The sequence below is a fragment of the Bos indicus genome, chromosome 18 (genome assembly GCF_029378745.1).
Source record: "Bos indicus isolate NIAB-ARS_2022 breed Sahiwal x Tharparkar chromosome 18, NIAB-ARS_B.indTharparkar_mat_pri_1.0, whole genome shotgun sequence".
NCBI classification, from domain to species: Eukaryota; Metazoa; Chordata; class Mammalia; order Artiodactyla; family Bovidae; genus Bos; species Bos indicus.
The window spans coordinates 30,094,743-30,108,495 of NC_091777.1; the positions used below are offsets into that span (position 1 = coordinate 30,094,743).

At 39.7% G+C, this 13,753-nt stretch overlaps 1 protein-coding gene across 1 annotated transcript in view; it reads right to left on the reverse strand.

Annotated features, from left to right (window-relative positions):
• The window catches only part of CDH8 (cadherin 8), a 409,933-nt gene that overhangs the window by 173,693 nt on the left and 222,487 nt on the right, over positions 1 to 13,753 (reverse strand). The gene's annotated exons all lie outside the window — the stretch shown is intronic.

Here is a 13,753-nt window from a genome sequence, read left to right on the forward strand (position 1 = left end):
TATTCTTGTTAAAGATTCAAAGATCAGTGTAGGTACTCCTGAAGTTATTTTGAAAAATCTTCATTTTGCCCTCTCCCTACCCTCATACCTCTTTTCATAGATAAATATCTCTAGCATTTTGATATGTACATTTTCATATATATATATATATATATATGCATACAAATGTGCAAATGTACATATGAACATTTAACCACAAATGTGATCACAGTATAGTCATTGTTCTGAGGCTTTCTTTTTTCACACAATGGATATTTTTGAGGTCTTGTCAATGGTTAGAGGCTCAACTCATTACTTCTCATAGCTGTATAATTCTTCATTAATTAATGTACAATGAGTAATGCAGGCATTCCCATATTAATGGAGATTGCTATTTTTCTGTGTCCTACACTTTTACTTAACTCAGTCATAAGATCCCCTGCCGCCATATTGCTAAAGGCCCATGATAAAAATGTTTGTGACTAGCTCAGAATATTCCTGTTGAGTAAATGAGTTACCTCTCAGGACCAAGTAAAAAAAAATCTCTGAATTAAAGACAATTTGCCTCTCACTTCTAACCTCAGGGACATTACACATGTTCAATTCAAGGTAAGGATGTCTGAAGTTGTAATTCTGTTTTTCTGGACTCATATGCTCTTAATTAAATCATCTATCTGCAAAAGGTTTGCAAGAAGTTCAAGTCCCTGAATCACTCAAGTAGCAGCTGAGGAACAAGAGTGTCCAGGGAAATCTAATCCATTCAGGCAATGAGCAGGCTCTGGGAAAAGATGTGAGTTCTTCTGCACTTTATTTGACCTTGAAACCACCTTTATATCAGAGTTGCCCATTTAGGGAGCACTCAACTGGACAGCCCTGCCTATTTAGAAATATGGATAGTAACAAAATAATATCTTTCAATATGAAAATTCATTTTAGGACTTGACCATATCTTAATATATTAATAATTCAGGCAGGAACGCGGAGAGGGGAGGTCCTCTGAGAGGAGGGGTGGGGAGCGGTGGGCCAGGAGGGGCCCCAGCCCCCAGCGATGGCTCCCCGTCACTCCTCCCTTCCCCTTTGGTCTGCTCGGGGCTCGGGGTCTTTCTGTCCTTGACTCCATCCGTCTCTTTCTCTCTCCCCCCACCTTCTGGTTTTCCGTTTCCGCACAGCCTGACCATGTCTTGGTTTATTGATTGGCCCCTTTCAGCTGGGCCTCCTGTCTTCTCCATCTTGGTCTCTGTCTTTCTGTGTCTCTGTTGGTCAGGGTCCCTCGCCCCCTCCCCGCAGTGTCCGTGGAGCCCACTCTCTCCAGCAGTCTACCTGTTCCGTCTGTCAGTCTCTCTCCGGATCTCACTCTCTCCCTCCTGTTCTCACTCCAACTTTCCCTCTCTGGGTCTCTCACTCTCTGACCGTCTCCTCTCTTTTGTCAGTTTTCTTGGCTGTCTTCTCTTCACCCACTCCCAGACTCTCCCCCATCCTGCACCCCCCATCCCTCCACCTCTTTGCCCCTCACCTGGGTCTTTCTCCCCCTTCTCCCACAAAAAAAAAAAAAAAAAGAAAAAAAAATAATTCAATAAGTCATACCTTTATGAACAAAAACTGAAGGGAGAAAAATTAGAAATACAGCAACCATTCCAATTTGGATCACTGTGAGGCATTTTTGAGGAGAAAATAAACATCTAGGCAAAAGATAGTAAGAACAACAATAAGGGAACCTTATCATTAGTATGAGAAGATGCCAATGTGGCTACTCTGCTATGGATGCATATTTACATGACTCAGAATATCCTGAGTCTGGGACCAATTCCAGTAAGAAGGATTATAAAATGGTTTTACTCCCATGATAGTTACAGGAGTAACTTGTAGCTTGTAAAGTTGAGGTACCATCACAGTTTAAAGTCATTATGAATTAAAGCCAACCACTCGACTTTGGAATGTCATGTATAGTTTCCACTAACCAGAGAAAAGTGATATAATTCCTCAAGGAAGACAGCAACTTTTTTCAAAGAAGTTGATGGATTGAGATCTACACATTAATCCTCTCAGGTTACTCCAATGAAAGAATGTTTACAACTCTCTCAGAGACTGAGAAGATCGGTGTATATTATCCTCATCATTTAAAAAAAATATATCATTAGAGAATAATTTTTTTTTAAAAACTGTGATGTCTCTCAGACACCGGGAATTAAAACAATTTTGATGCTCAGTTGATTTTAGCATACCTAGGTCAGTGTCTTTGAGTTGTATCAGAATGTGAGTGAAGCATCATGATGGATGGCCTTGCTTTAATGGGACAAGAAGGGTTCCCTGGGTTTCCACTTATTACAGAAATGTTGATGTCCTCCACCATCAAGGTATACAGCTTCATACTATCTATGATGTGCATCTATTGACAAGTTAGAGGTCCCTTATAAGTGCTCTCTCCTACTGAAGTGAAGCAAGTTCGGTTTCTCACATTACCCTCACACTTACTAGCTTTGTGACCATGAACAATTTAGTAAACTCCCGGGATCACCTGTCCTGTTAAATGGAAATAAGAATCAGCTATCCATTAAGGGGATTCTAAGACTCATAGCTGCAGATCGTGATTGCAGCCATGAAATTAAAAGACGCTTACTCCTTGGAAGGAAAGTTATGACCATACTAGATAGCATATTGAAAAGCAGAGACGTTACTTTGCCAAAAAAGGTCCGTCTAGTCAAGGCTATGGTTTTTCCAGTGGTCATGTATGGATGTGAGAGTTGGACTGTGAAGAAAGCTGAGCGCTGAAGAATTGATGCTTTTGAACTGTGGTGTTGGAGAAGACCTTTGAGAGTCCCTTGGACTGCAAGGAGATCCAACCAGTCCATTCTGAAGGAGATCAGCCCTGGGATTTCTTTGGAAGGAATGATGCTAAAGCTGAAACTCCAGTACTTTGGCCACCTCATGCAGAGAGTTGACTCATTGGAAAAGACTCTGATGCTGGGAGGGATTGGGGGCAGGAGGAGAAGGGGACAACAGAGGATGAGATGGCTGGATGGCATCACCAACTCAATGGACATGAGTTTGGGTGAACTCCAGGAGTTGGTGAGGGACAGGGAGGCCTGGCGTGCTGCAGTTCATGAGGTAGCAAAGAGTCGGACACGTCTGAGTGACTGAACAGAACTGAACTGAAGACTATGAGACAGAAATCGGCAGTTTTGTCAAAGAGCAGTTTTCCTTCACCCTTTGGATTCCTAATCACAATTTATTCTTTTAATCAGTTTTTCCTGGAGTATGATTATTTCACAATGTTGTGTTAGTTTCTGCTGTACTGCAAAGTGAATCAGCTACACATATACATACATCTCCTCTCTTTTGGATTTCCTTCCCATTAAGTCATCACAGAGCATTGAGTAGAGTTCCCTGTGCTACACATTAGGTCCTCACTAGTTAGTCATGTCTGGACCCAGAGACTGTCATGGAATCTAGGAAAAAAGGTATAGATGATCTTAATGTGAAACATAAATAGAGACACAGATGTAGAGAACAAATGAGTGGACATGGCAGGGAGGAAGAAGGGGGATGAATTGGGAGATTGGGGTTAACATATACACACCAAACAACATCTATTTAAAGCTTTTCTGGATAGTGGTTAGCGTGCTGAACAATCCCCAGCTGCTCTTCCAGATCCACTCTCCAGCACTGTCCACCTGTTCTTGGCATGGGAGAGTGACCACTATGGAATGGATGCACTTACTTGCTGGCTTCGTGTTGGACTCCACCAAGATACATTACCCAAGGAGATATGGAGACTGGAGAAGGGTGAGGTTCTAGATCACGCAGTACCTCAATCACACTTGGGCATCTACAGTTATCTTGGGGAGTTTTCAGAGCAAAACTCTAGTGTCCATGAGCAGCTTCCTTCCCTCAACCCTTCAGATCTAGGAATGGTATTAGCACTTCTGCTGCTGGCCTTGGGGGCCTCCCTACCCCTTGATAGCTCTCAGTCAGCCCACACTTTTCTCAGTACTTCCCTCACTCAACTCTCCTGAAACACCCGACTCATACCAGGCCCTAAAAAATACAGTTAAGATACTGTTCTTTAGCCAAGTGCCAAACATGTTTCCACCATGTCATTCTTACAGACATCTACAGGTCAAAAGTACGTCAGTGTAATTATAAATTGCCATCCAAAGGACTGCTCCTTGAGAGAGCAAAACAAGTGTTTGTTTCCTTATCTGTAACATGAGAACAGCTATTCAGTTAAGTCAGTTGCTCAGGATGACCCATCTGGGAGGCTGTACACCTGGGAGTTTTCACACCTTCTTTTCTTGTAGGACATTGGGAGCAGATTTCTTGATGTGTTAAGGTAAGCAGGGAGTGTCTCCAGTGTCCTTAGGGCCTGCCACACACTTAATTGGCTTCGGTACAAACAGTGTAATGAACAGGCTTTGTTTTGCCTGAGCCTACTGCCTCCAGTCTCAACCTTACGACTAGCAGCAGCTCATTAGAAAATCCAAGATAGAATTTCTGGAACATTTCTCCTGCTACTTTGTGGCCATAAAGACACAAGGATAAGAAAAACCACAAGTGTCTTTGGTCCTTCTATTTTTCTCCTTGTGTTGGGGCATATCTATACATGTTACTTAATTTCTTCTATTCCTATTCAAAAGGCAGATCATTCCAGGGGCATAGATACAGCAAGATGTTGAAAGGAAAAATACCTTCTACAATAGAAGCTTACAAACTGTCATAAACGTTTCTTCCTTCTACTACTTCTCCCCTGAACTATTTGCTTTGGTGCATCTATTCTCCCAAGTATTAGTAGCTTTAAGCCATTTCTTTTGTGGACAAGATAGAGGACTTCTATACTTCAAAAATTGCTTGGTATTAAATATCACCAGGGTCTTTCCTGGTGGTCCAGTTGCTAAGACTCCCCGTTCCCATTGCAGGGAGGCCCAAGTTCAGTCTCCGGTGAGGGAACCAGATTCCTTGTGCCTCAGTTAAGAGTTTGCATGCTGCCACTAAAGATCCCATATGCCACAACTAAGACTCAGCACAACCAAATAAATAAAGAAATAAGGTAAATAAATATTTTGTAAAAATCACCAAATACAGAACAAAAAAATATAGTCATAAGTGATTTTTCCTCTCCCATTTGAGAAGTCAGAAATTTGGAAATGTGAAGACTAAAAGTGACTACAGTTCAGTTCAGTTGCTCAGTCATGTTCTACTATTTGCAACCCCATGGACTGCAGCACACCAGGCCTCCCTGTCCATCACCAACTCCTGGAGCTTGCTCAAACTCATGTCTATCGAGTCAGAGATGTGATCCAAACTTCTCATCCTCTGTGATCCCCTTCTCCTGTCTTCAATCTTTCCCAACATCAGGGTTTTTTCCAATGAGTCAGTTCTTTGCATTAGGTGGCCAAAATATTGGAGTTTCAACTTTAGCCTCAGTCCATCCAGTGAATATTCAGGACTGCTTTCCTTTAGGATGGACTGGTTGGATCTCCTTGCAGTCCAAGGACTCTCAAGAGTCTTCTCCAACACCACACTTCAAAAGCATCAATTCTTTGGCACTCAGCTTTCTTTATAGTCCAACTCTCACATTTATATATGACTACTGGAAAAACCATAGGTTTGACTAGATGGACCTTTGTTGGCAAAGTAATGTCTCTGCTTTTTAATATGCTTTCTAAGTTGGACATAGCTTTTCTTCCAAGGAGCAAGCATTTTTAATTTCATGGCTGCAGTCACTATCTGCAGTGATTTTGAAGCCCAAGAAAATAAAGTTTCTTGCTGTTTCCGCTGTTTCCACTGTTTCCCCATCTATTTGCCATGAAGCAATGGGACCAGATTCCTTGATCTTAGTTTTCTGAATGTTGACTTTTAAGCCAGCTTTTTCACTCTCCTCTTTCACTTTCATCAAGAGGCTCTGTAGTAGTTCATTTTCTGCCACAAGGGTGGTGTCATCTGCGTATCTGAGGTTATTGATATTTCTCCAGGTAATCTTGATTCTAGTTTGTGCTTCATCCAGCTTGGCCTTTTGCATGATGTACTGGGCATATAAGTTAAATAAGCAGCATGATAATATACAACTTTGATGTACTCCTTTCCCAATTTGGAATCAGTCTGTTTTTCCATGTCTAGTTCTAACTGTTGCTTCTTGACCTGCATATAGATTTCTCAGGAGACAGGTCAGGTGTTCTGGTATTCCCATCTTTTTCAGAATTTTCCACACTTTGTTTTGATCTACACCATCAAAAGTTTAGGCATAGTCAATAAAACAGAAATAGATGTTTTTCTGGAACTCTCTTGCTTTTTCGATGATCCAATGCATGTTGGCAATTTGATCTCTGGTTCCTCTGCCTTTTCTAAATCCAGCTTGAACATCTGGAAGTTCGCAATTCATGTACTGTTGAAGCCTGGCTTGGAGAGTTTAGAGCATTACTTTGCTATCATGTGAGATGAGTGCAATTGTGCGGTAGTATGAACATTCTTTGCCATTGCCCTTCTTTGGGATTGGAATGAAAACTGACATTTTCCAATCCTGTGGCCGCTGCTGGACTACAATCCTCAATTATTTAAATGGCATTTTTATCCATTTTCAACTGTGATTGTTAAGAAGTCAGAGAAGAGATCCCTTTTGCCAAAATTTAAATATCTTTGAATGGTACTCATGTTAAATTCCTTCCTTTCACCCAAAACATAGATTGTGTTCCTCTTTTTCAAAGTAGTGATCAAGCAAAAGTAGTGTCCATGTCTCCCCATGTACTTCCACTTCCGAATGTTCAGTGCCCAGTGATGTGTTCACAAGCTTAAATACTATCCTTAAAGTTCCATTACATCATATTGGCAACAAATTAGAGTTTTCAATTAATTTTTTTTTTTTTGGCAAGTGTATGTTTTCTTCAGTAGTATGCTTTCTGCTTCACATTATTAGTAAAACTCCTTAATGTAAGCATTTGGTAAGTAACCTCACAAAAAAGAAAATAGATTTAGTTGTTCTAAGCATGGTAACTTCAGCATATGACTTGGAGTTGATACAATACAAACGGTTAAAACTTTTGTCTTTGCCTTTTGTAAATTTCCAGCTGAAGCATACATAGCTCTAGGGTTTAGACTTAGATGCCTTGACTCGTTACCCTTGGGAAAAATCACAGAACTTCCTGGAATATGTTTTCTTTCCCTTGAAAATGGGAGGCTCTGACATTTGGAGTAGAATGATCTGCATTTGATACCCTGGCCTGCTGGACCCTTGATCACATTAACTGTAGAGTTGACTCAGAAACAGGAATGCTGACACATTCTGCAAGTGCTTCCCTGGAACTCCATTGTGAAAATCTAATCTCATCAGAAAATTCAATTAATGAGAATAGTCCATTCTCTGTGAATTGAATTCAACGGAGATTTTGAACCTGGCCCTGGGAGTGGGGTTGGGAAGATACAAGATTGGAGGTGAATGCCAGCAGGAGGATTAACATGGAAAAGAGGGAATCATCTTGTTCTGAAGCTGGCATTCACGACCCTACTGTGAATAGACTGATGTGCTTGATTCTTTCGTATTTAAAAGACGTAGTTTTTATCTTAACTCTATTCAGTCAAACGGAGATTTCCCTAGCGCAGAAGTTGAAGAATTTAAATCCTTGCCTGGCCTAAGTTCTTCCCAAGTACTAAACAGCTGTTCCTTATGGTCTCATCATTCAGGGAGGACTTCTGATTAGAATTCAGTCATCTCAAAAATTTAAAGCTTGAGTCTTTTTTTTTTTCTTTCCATTGTCTTTGGTGTTATCATTTGAGAAGCATTTTGTACCCGTCACGAAGATTTCCTTTTATAATTTCTGTGATATCACCAGATTGAGAGGCTTCATGAGAAAGGCACGGAGATGCTGATTAACTCCTTTGTCATTTTGAAGGCTGATTACTGTAATTCACTCTTTACGGGTCTCCCAGATTGTTCTGCTTAAAGATTGCAGTTGATATAAAATTCTGTGCTAAACTCCCATTTGAATAAGACTTGTTGAACACATTATCCTAGTTATGAAACCACTAGCTTTGTTATTCCCCCAAACTCTTGCCAATATAACGTGCAATTATCATCTTACGAGCTGTGAAAAAGTGTCTTTCAATTATGAGGTTAAGTGGAACAAATTCATCAGGGATCAATTCTTTTTCAGGGGGGGTCATACACTGTACCCATACTTTCCACTACCTACGGAATTTGTACCACATGCTGCCAGTTATGAGGGGTGAAGTGCATACAACCAGAGACCCTTCAATAGATGCCCACCCTGTCATAGAACAGTAGCTTTGATACAATAACTTCAGTAATGCCAAACCTGCACAGATATACAAAAGAGAAAGTAAGACACTAGAAAAGTGTTTATCCTTTATACAGCTCAGAAAAACCTGCGTTTACTCCCCTTGTGACCAATAACTTAGGAATTAGATAGGTGATAGGCGGATAGGCAGATCGATAGATATGTAGACAGAATGGTCGGGATTTGGAGAAATGATTCTCACATATTTCTGGTGCTTCTGCAAAATATACTAGAAAGCTAATGGGTTTAATGTATCAGGAATTAAAAACTTGCTTAGATATTTTGACCTGGTATTTTTTAAATTAAAAATATATTCCAAGGAAATTATATATTTCCTTTCTTCTAACTCCTCAAGTTTTTAGATTAAGATGTTCACTTTTAAGTATAGTATTTTTAAATAGGCAAGTGATTTAAATATGTAAAATGGGAAACTAACTTAGTGGTTAAGATTGTTGAGATCAAATGTGTAAAATATTAAGCAGGTATTGTAAAAAATTCTGTAGCAACACAAAACACTTCTAACAATTTTCAAATTTTATTTAAAAAATAAAGTATGCCATGATTATTCTTGTACTTATATAAGTGCTTATAATAATTTGGCAAAGAATATAAATGAAGGTAACTTCATGTGTTTTGTGAAGGAATTGGAGGTTCACCCCCAAACTTCCCAGCACTCAGTAATACAAAGTAGAGGATTACGTTTGTTAGACAAGAGGCTCTGGGATTATAGAGATGAGAATTTATTTCACTAGGAGGATTACCAGCCATGTGATTTTGGGCAGGTCACTGAAATTTCCTTCAGCTCATCAATCTCATGTGTAAAATGTTATTAATTGCCAAATAAGAGTTTAGGTTGATATTATTATAGAGAGGTAAAATGTCAAATGCTTTACTTAGTGCAATAGGCATAGATCTATAGATACAGACACATAGAGATATATGTAAATATATATTTTAAATAAATGTATACATATTACACTCAGAGGTATGCATATTCATATATATTTACATTTTATAAATATACACATATACATGCATTAAGTAAACTTTAGATATTAATTCAATGGTAATAATAAAGTAAACCTGTTATTTTAAAGATTAGAAACAAAGATTACATTCAGCAGAGGTACTAGAACATCTCTCATCAACTTCAAAATGATAATGCCTCACTAGTAACTTTCATGTAACTAACGCAAAGTATATTTTTTGCAAAGACATCTTTACAAGATTTGCACCCAAATTCATTTTGACAAATATTACAACTTTACAAATATTAATAATTGTCATGTATCTGCTGTTGGGGGCCAGAGTGAGGTACTCCACCCATGGCAAAGGTCATGAGGAAGGAGGCTCGACATACGCAAAGGCGGGATCGAGCCTCAGGAGTCCCCCTGGAAATCCTCGAGCGTCTACCCCCATAACCAGAGCCTGCCTACTTTACTACTTTGTGCTCTTACCTACACCTCTGACTTTACGGGGGGCTGTCCCCCACCACCTCTTTCGGAGAAGGAGTTAACCTAGAGCTCCAGTCAATAAAAACTCTTGGGTGTGACAAGAGTGTTTTAACCTACAAACTCCTCTGAAGGTTCTCTAGCCTGCCTGACAGGCTCATCGGGCCACATGTGATTGCTCACAGCCTCCCAACCGTGACAGGCACAAGATGCTTTAAACCCTCTAAAAACAGGTTCTTTAGAGAAGTTAGAAAACTATAAGTATAGTGGGCTAATTAGAAATTGTGTTGGTGAAGGGTTTTTCATTTGTTGAGCCAATGTTTGTTGCTAAGTCTCCATACCCCCTGCCCTTACACACATTAATGAATATATAGAAGGAATAAGTATTAACCTTTGATATTAATCACGTTAGACCTTAGGCTAAGTAAATTCTTTCCTTAACTAAAACCCACTACACCCTCACCCTGTAGGAATGTAACTTTATTTGGGTGGCGTCTGTTTTGAGAATAATCAGCCCTGGGGAAATAAATGTCCTGATTGACTGACCGCTGTCACAAGGAGAGGGTCGTAAATTGTCAGCAGGCCCCCCTGGCCAGAAGATGATGTAACACCCCTAAGACCTCTGTATACATTTGTATGAAGCACCTGACTTTGATAAAAGTCAGGACTGCTGACCCTGCGTGACTTTTGCATAACATCTCAGTGTATAAAAGTAGACCACGGAAAATAAAGAATTGGGATCAGTTTCTCGAAATACTGGTCTCCCCATGTCGCTCTCTCTCCCACTCTGGCTGAGTCTCCATCTGGAGCGCAGAACCCACCATGCTTACTAACTTTGCCTGGGCTTCTAAGATCTGACCGGGGAGGCCTCAGTGTCTCCTCTCCTTCAGGAGAACGGAAGGACGCCTGTGGCCTACGTAAGTGGTGCAAACTTCTTGTCTTGAAGTTTTATTGGTCTCCCGCGTAAACCAAGCCACTCAGCCTCTTTTCTCCACTGAATTTTCCTACTGAGCTATCCTTATTCTATTACTCTTTATATCTTTAATTAATATCTAACTGAAGCTATTGTATCCTGATCCTCGCCTATGCCATCTCTCCTTCGAATACCCTGGATCAGCCGGGGCTGGTCATGTATCTGCGACCAGAGATGTTGAGAAACAGTTATAAAGTTACAGAGCCACTAAGTCGGGGAGAATATCAAGATTCAAACCCAAGTCTTGCTGCCTTTAGGGTTCAAGGGAGACTCCAGGGCTATTCTGAACCTTGCCCAGAGCCCACCACTTCTTAATGTGATGCTGGTTTGCCAGAGTAAGGGCATAGCACTTCCAGAACATAAGTGAGGTGGGTGTATTTTGCAAATTAAATAAGCCAGGAGTTCTCATAATTTCTTTAGATCTGTACCCATTTCATAATTGACATTGTTAGTTATTTATTAAATGTCTCAGTATAAATTTGCACTGCACTGTTCTAATTTTCAGATAATCCCATGGTTATTCAAAAATGTGATGCTGATGAGCTGTGTATATTAGGAATACTTCAAAAATTGAATTAGCTAAGGATGAATTCATGAAAAAATTCTTTTGATCTATATGCCTCATCAACAATGCTTTAGTTTTTCTATTTTTGAAGTTGCATTGTTATTTACTTCTCCTGGGAAATGGACAGCTATGGCAGCTAAATTTTCCTACGGTAATCCATAGGAAAACTTAGTTCATTTGCCAGAATTATAAGATGTATTAACACATAAATATTCGGGATTTGAATGTGGTCCAGCAACTAGAAAGGTCATGGGCAAGGTCACAGACTGTGGCTGAGCCAGGATCCAAATCTTGGCCTGTAGAGTCTTAATTATGAATTATTAATAATACACTCTCCCTTGAAAAAAAATAATTAAAAGTCTCCATATAGTGCTAGTTAGCTACTTATCCAACAGTCTCCTCCTATGCAAGCATAGCATCTTAACATGAGTCTGTTTGACAGACATAGCTTCTTCCATATAGATTTTATATATTAACCTCTACAGTACACAACCCTTCCCATTTGTGTTTGGAAACTGTTCTAGGAGAACAGCGGGCTTGAAAGCCTTAAATCAGACCATTGAAAATCATTCCAGTATCTCAATGTGTACAAATTGCTTCCTTACATGTGCATTTCCTGTCTTATAATGCAGAATATTCTTTTACTAAATAACTACAACTTTAAAACTTCCCCACTATGTGGATCACAGCCATGGCTCTCTCCATATCCATATGGAATAACATATGAAGCAGTTGTAAGTGAATTAACAATGATACCCCATCTCCATATTTTTATACACAGTGTGCATACTGAGTTTAGTGTATGGACTGTCACTTCTGTAGCTCCCGGATTCCCCTATTAAATAGTTGTCACAGACCACCATTTATAACATCAACACACTGGCTAGCCAATAACTGATGCTACTTAAAATGCCAATTCTGAGTTACACTGAAATCCTTGCAATTATTCCTATTCAGAATTAAGATGAAATTTCTTTTCCCCTAAATGAAAACACCTTCTGGGACTCCTCAATCAAGTGAAATTATTTCTGTGAAGAACATGATGGCACTATCCTTTCCTTAAGCCATAGTTCCAATAACTAATTATATGTATAATAAGTATGGGTGGTTTAAAAAAGCAAAGTGAAAGTCGCTAAAAAAAACTGGATGCTTTCTCTTAGCAATTCAGGACTTAAGCAGACAAGAATGGTGGGGGTTGTTGAGTAGATAAAGCACAGGCTCTGTAGTTGCCTACTGAGAAATGGAGCCAAGATTGAAACCTGAGTCTAAAGTTAAGAAACTATTTTCAACTCATGGAACCTCAGTCTCCTCATCCAAATAACAGAGATAGTAACATCACCTGAGGTTGTATGAAATAGCATGCAGCATTGTTCACAGAAAAAAACAGGTACTCAAAACAAATTTTAACTGAACTGATACTACCCCCCAGTGCTAAGTGGCCCCCATTTCTCTAATGCCTCAGAGGAATTCTCTGACTCCAGATGTCAAGCAGATACAGCATGTCATATTAATTACAGCCTGCTGACATGGACAAATAGAACACAGTGTTTTCAGAGCCCAGGATTTGATACGGGAAACTGGGGTTTTTTTCTGATCCTTTCAATTCCAGGTGTTATAAATAATCTGGGTAACTTTTTAACATCATCGAGCCCCTGTTTTATCCTCCATTACCTAGAGATAGTACTTACCCATATGTTTTTGGGTTCATAAAATGATTATTAAGGAAGATAATGCATCTAAAATATTTAACCATCAATAAAATAGTAATTAGCTGATTACTACTACTACTGCTATAATTGGGTTTCCCTTGGGGCTCAGCTGGTAAAGAATCCATCTGCAATGCATGAGACCTGGGTTCAAGCCTGGGGTTGGGAACATCCCCTGGAGAAGGGAAAAGCTACACACTCCAGTATTTGGACCTGGAGAATTCCGTGAACTATATAGTCCATGGGATCACAAAGAGTCAGACACGACTGAGAGACTTTCACTCTCATTGCTGTAGTTATCACATTCTACATTATTGCTGGGTGATTGTGAAGATCAATCAGCGTAAAAATATTACTACTCCACATCTTATTGAGTCTCCTTTGTGCCACGCCCTGCACAGGTGCAAAGTCTATGTGCATATAGGGTGCTTAGTGTAATGACTGGCAAAGAGTAGATATTTACCCCTATAGGTATTAAAATTATTATCACCATCACCTTATCTTTGTTTTTCTTAACCACCCAACTAGGTAACTATTGCAGTTCCTGTTAAAAGATGAAAACACATGAACTTTTGCAATCTTATTATTTATATTCTATGAGCTTAGATGGTCACAGACCTGATATTTCTTTCTGTATTTCCTGTTACATCAACTTTTTTCTCCTACACTTTGAAGGATCTGCATGTATGCTAAGTCACTAAGTTGTATCTGACTCTTTGCAACCCCATGGTCTGTAGCCTGCCAGACTCCTTTGTTCATGGGATTCTCCAGGCAAGACTACTACAGTGGGCTGC